General features: G+C 47.7%; 1 pseudogene; it reads right to left on the bottom strand.

Moving 5' to 3' along the window:
- Positions 1 to 2,885: 2,885 nt before the first annotated feature.
- On the bottom strand, positions 2,886 to 5,155 carry LOC125532486 (annotated as a pseudogene).
- Positions 5,156 to 5,958: the final 803 nt, after the last annotated feature.

Raw genomic sequence — 5,958 nt, 5'->3', positions numbered from 1 at the left:
TTAGTGGCCGGGTGATCCATGCGTGCGTGCGGTGGTGGCCTTGGTGTAGTAGCTAGCTAGGTGTGTGTGCAGCGAGTATAAAAACCCCTTCCGATGGAGTATTGATCAAGGTGTCGTATGTGCCACCGAGCCGGGGTTCGTGCCCAGAGTTTGAGCTCTAAGAAAGAAGCGCCGTTCGTGCGGCTTGGCGTTTGTGCGCCGGAAAATTGTGTGCTAGCTCCTTCTTTCACCTTCGGATATGCGAGTGAAAGAGAGAGAGGGAGTTGGTCCGGGGTTTGTCCCAACATGATGTGTTAGTTTGGGTTAGTTGGATCTAACCCACCCAAAAAATTAGCCCACATTAGAGGAGCTTATTTGGGTTAGTTCTTTTGGGCCCACTAAAAAAATAAGTAAAAAAAGTTACCCCTCCCATCCAAACATGGTCTAAAGTAGTCAAATGATTGAGAAATAATATTTATTATCAATCTAACTTTATCATCCAAATAGCTCTTTGGTTAGAGTTAGTTTAGGTTTGATTCAATGTTAGAATCTAACTCTAACCTCTAACTAAGTTAGAGTATCCAAACAGAGCCAACATCTAGACAATGTTTTGTGGCGTATAGCTGACGTTGGCCGCGCAAAGGACGGGCAACGGCTGCATTCGGGCGCTCTGGACGTCTAGGTGGGACGCATGCTGCTCCGCTTCCTCCAGCGCACGCGACGCCGCTCGCCTTGGCGTGCTTCCCTTCCTCCGGCACCGCCGTCCATCAGCCGCCGGTGGCACGGACGGTTCTAGGAAGGAAGCAAGCTGTCGTTTCATTGGAGAATGGAGACTGCTGCTCACGCGCTGGCTTTGCGGCCGCATGCATTTTAAATTCACTAGCCTATGAAGCTGCGCGGACTGAACTAGTACCCAAATTCACTAGTAAGAATCCATATACACGTACTGTAGTGAAGAGCAGACAAGTAACTCTAGTTATAAGTTACTAAAGCATTGAACAACTAAGCATGCGGCTTGCAAGGGTGAACAAAGGTGAATCAGCGTGGAGTTACCTGCTTCACCGTCAGCGTGGGCTTGTTGGGAATAATATCAAGCTCTTTCTAAAGTGCATCGTTCAGCCCACCATCAGTAATAGGAGACACCACATAGACATGCTCCAGTGAAGAGAGCTTCTCCAGCCCAAATTGATAATCCCCAAATTGGTCTTTTGTTACGTCCCCAATGCCTCTAACCATTGTGCAAACATGAAATTGTAACTTCAGGATTTGGAGCTTTTGCAAAGTTCCTTATGCAAACTAGACTCTTTATACTGAACCTTGTCAAAGACCGGAAGGGACAACTATTGACACGGCATGCTCCCAAGTATCTGAAGGTTGATCAGTGACCAAACAACTGAACGCCCCCCCCCCCCCCCCCCTGGCCCCCCGTCGCTCCGCTCGGGGCGACATGGGAGGCGACGAAAACCCTAGCCGCCGGCCCCCCTTCCACCTTCCCTCCTCCCCCCCTCGCCGCCGCCCGAGGAGGCCTCCGGCGAAGCCCGCGTGGTCGCCCAGGATGGCGGCGGCGAGGATCTGGCTGCTTCGCACTTCGCGGAGGGCTTTGGGCGCCGAGGCAGCGGCCTCGGGTGGCACGGCGGCGTCGTTTTCTGCGGCGAGCGGCATCGCGGGTGTTGTCCCCCGTCTCCTTGGTCGCGAGGGCGGCGAGTGACGGCGGGCGCTGGCGCCGGTCGCAGCGGGGGCGCGGCCTCCCTGTTCGCGTCTGGATCTGAAGGCGGCTTCCACTTCCCCTCAGAGCGCTCCACCTCGCCGGATCTGGTTGCCGGCGGCCTCTGGACGCCAGATCCGTGGTTGGTGGGGTTGCTTGGAGCAGCGGAACTGGACCGGGAGAAATCCCTGGCTGGTTCTCCGGTCACGGCGTCGACGACACGGGCAGGTGCCGTTCTCCTTCTTGGAGGCTTCGTCGAGGTTCGTTTCCTCTCCCTCCTGCTCCATGACCCGGGTGAAAACCCTTGTCTTTTCAAGACTGGACGGCAACGGCGCAACGTGCGTCGCCACCTTCTTGAAGGTGTCGTCTTGGGCATGGTAGGAGTGTGCAGAGTGTTGTGAGGTGGGTGTCTGGTTGGCTGCGTCAGCAGCGAGGGAGATGAAGCTTGGTGCTCTGTTGATGTAGCAGTGTTGCTCTGCTTTGGATTGCTCGCCGGATCCTTGCTTGCTTGCTCGCCGGTTTGGCGCCGTTCTTGGGCAGGGAGGGGATAGGGCTCCTCTCTTTTGCTAGCAGCAACTTGATACGGTGGCTTGGGCATGGAGCCTATCCATACGGGCTTGATCTGCATCCTGTCATGTTGCTTCATCCTGCTTGTTGTTCGTTTGTTCAGTGTCAGTGCCTTTGCGCAGTTTTTCACCTTGGTGGTTGTAGCGGCGACCTGTGGTGTGTCAATTCGGCTGGTTATCCTCGTGCAGTGCTGCGTCGGGTTGAGAATCTCCCATGGTGCCCGACGTCGTGTCCAATCCTGGCTCTAGGGTGAGCTTCTCCATCTTCCAGCGGTCCGGCGCCTTTCGAGCCAAGGCGAGGGGTAGGGGTCCCTTCTGGATTTGGGGAGGAGAGGATCGAACAAGGTGTCACCTTTCGGGGTAGATGAGGGCGCGACCTCGCTGGACTTTGTCTCCGTTTGAAGAACCCCTCTGTTGCGCTCTGCTTGGTCTACATCACTTGGTGGACTCCATCGACTTCTAGCTAGTGCTTAGTTTGCTTATCCCTCGAGGGCTTGCAGTCTTTGGTGCTTGTAAGCTGCGTCGGCAACACTTTGTATCTGCTATTGTTTTTCTGTTCTTGTTAGCGGCTTTTAGCAGTAGTCTCATGGTTGTAACGATGGCCTTGTGTAATCCCTGGCTGGTTGATAGCTTTGTTAATTCAAGGTCGGGTTCCCCTGGAGCCAATTCGTTCCAAAAAAAAGTATCTGAAGGTCTTCCTCTCTCAGTTCTCTTAATCCAATTGCAAGGGAAGAGAGGGAGGGCAAGGTGGATATTGATTTTAGAAGCAATGTAGAGACCATCCTAGTATCAATGTCAATGAGCACCACTTGTCTTAGCTGAACAAAGGTTGATGGCAATTTTTCCATGTCGGCTGACTATATGTCTAGCATTTGCAGAAGCTGTAGATTGTTGATCTCTTTCGGGATCTCAGTGATACATGTCCCTTGTAGACTCAGATACCTCAGACGAAATAAATTGCAAATATCCTTCAAATGTTGATTACCCACTTCAGTACAACCACTTAAATCCAATGCACGTAGGACAGGAAAACCTGAAAGTGCTGACAACAAACTGAGGTCTTTACTAACACAGTAAGTGATCTCACATGAGACAAGCTGCTCATGGTTGGTATTTGCTTGACATCCTCTTGATTGCTGGTTTGGAGAGACAGTCAACGGAACTTCCTGGGTAGGGGCCTGGTCTGCTGACCACCCAATGTTGCGAGAAAGTTCTCCTCATTTGACAAGGAAGTGATAGGGTCAAGCACCATCTCGTGTACACGGACAGAGCTTTCCTTATTAGCAATATTGATATTCATTCGTTGGACCAAACTTTTGTTAATGAGCTCAGTAATGTAACCCTCTCCTACTTCATACAAGCTCTTCCCTTGCTCTTCACGAACAAATCCTTCACCTATCCATTTCCATATCAACTCTTTGGTTTGAATATCATAATCCTCTGGATACAAACTAAGATACAGTAAACAAGCCTTAAGCTTTGGAGGTAGGTCATATTAACTGATAAATAGTATCCTTCTCATGTCCATCAGGTCAGGATTATTTTCTAGCCCAGATCCCATAGATATAGGTACACTTTGTACCAATACGTATATGTATTTTCATGTTCCTTTTTACCTGCCAACATACTAACTAGTGTAATAATAGCTAATGGTACTCCACCACATTTCCGTAAAATGTTCTCACTTATTTCAGCCAACTGTATAGGAGGACACCTCTCTCCAATTCCAAATATTCTTTCGTAGAATAACATTCTTGAGTCCCTAGTAGAAAGTTGTTAAAGCCGATAAACACCACCAACATCTTTAGCAGCATCCATAATGCGAGTTGTTGAGATTAATCTACTATCACATTCATTCTCAATCAGAGCACATCTAATACCTCTCCATGCAGATTTATCCCATATGTCACCAATGACAACGAAGTACCTGGGAGGTAATACCAAAGAGCTATATATTAGTAAAGCTATTGTATGTGCTTTGAGCACTCTACAGCTACCCAAGTGATATATGCAAGGAATAATTAGGAAATTAAGGATGGTTGTAACACCCAGTAAATAATGTAACCCTAATTTGCCGGGCTATGGGATTAAAATGAATCTTATGTAGAAATTTGCAAACCAGATGGAATAATCCAAACATTGGCGAGTATTGAATGTGTGCTGCATGCATGGCAACTCAAAAGGTGTTACTGTGTAGGCTACTTATGTCCGATTACCGAAAACGTATTTCGCCCCTCAACAAAATAGATAAAACATGAAAAATAACTACAAAGAACACTACGGGATAAGAAGAGTACCAAATCAACGGTGTGCTTCATCGGTGCTTCTCATAACGTGATCAACTCATAGCCACTTGGATCCCTCGAGCCGAAGTGATTCGTGTACACCCCCATTGGAGGCACCGGAGAAAAAATGTCTTCATCTTCTATTTCTACAAAATGAATCAATTTGATTTTTATCAACACATTACACATATTTCAACACACATGCATTAAGATCAAATCATCCATACTTGACATACTGACATACACAATGTGTACATTGAAACACGCAGTACATGAACTGTTACAACAAAAGGTGAACCCGCTTCATGCCGCTGCACCATCTCGCATCTCGTTCCTTGAATCACACGCACAAAAACACGACAGAATTCCCACATCAGATGGCAGATCAGACAACAGGTGACCCAAAATCTAATTGGCGAATCAAATAAAATGGAGGGAGTTGTCCTTCAAATAACTGCATCGAGGAGTCGAGTTCAGAGCCTCAGTCATCCTGGGGAGAGTAAATGATACATACATTCTTCGAACTGGGACTTGTAATCGGCAACAGAGGCGGTCTGTTTCAGTTGCAGCAACTTACTCATCTGACCATCGTATTCCTCCTGCCCAAATTCAGAGACCATCGCGCCAATGAACTCTTCCCAAGTGACACGCTGATGCAAACGTTTGTATGCTTGGAACCACAGTGCTGCTAAACCATCTAGGTACAAAGTGGCTATGCTGACCCAATGATGCGCCGGCACGTGATACATTTCGAAGTACGTCAGGCACTGATCTATCCAGAGGAGAGGCGTCTCGCCATGAAATCGAGGAAAATCATGCCTGGGTTGTCGCGGCCGGTACTCCGCATGTTCCATCTGGGTGCGGTGGTTGGGTGAAGTTTGCTGCTCCTGAGGCGACGAGGGAGCGGTGTGGTAGCCCGCCTGTTGTTGTTGTGGTCCCTGGAGCAACAGCGGCAGGTTGTTGACGAGAAACGGGGCCTGCTTGTGGGGGGTGTTTTGAAATCAAAATGCCATTGTTTAATTTCCCAATACGCTTTATATGTCGTAATTAATTTGTCATCTCTTTAACTTATTTAGCATTTTTATAAGCTTTAATAATTCAGAAATTCATCATGTTCACTAATATTGAAAAACAGTTCTCACCTGCGACCTGTGGTGGGTGTTTTGAAATCAAAATTCCATTGTTTAATTTCCCAATACGCTTTATATGTTGTAATAAAATGAGACATTTTTTCCTAATCTATTATGCATTAGTACATTCCAATCGGTTTTCAGGATGCAGTCAGACATGCCCTTGATGTATTGGATAGTTTCGTCAATCAATCTTTCATTCACCCATTCAAATGTTTTTTATAATGAATTTCTAGTTGACTAGTAATTTGGGGTAATAACTTGGAACACCCCATCCACTCAGGACATCCATC

This window comes from Triticum urartu, chromosome 1 (assembly GCF_003073215.2).
Source record: "Triticum urartu cultivar G1812 chromosome 1, Tu2.1, whole genome shotgun sequence".
NCBI classification, from domain to species: domain Eukaryota; kingdom Viridiplantae; phylum Streptophyta; class Magnoliopsida; order Poales; family Poaceae; genus Triticum; species Triticum urartu.
Note: the sequence above shows the minus strand (reverse complement) of the source record. Positions and strands in the feature narration are given on the sequence as shown.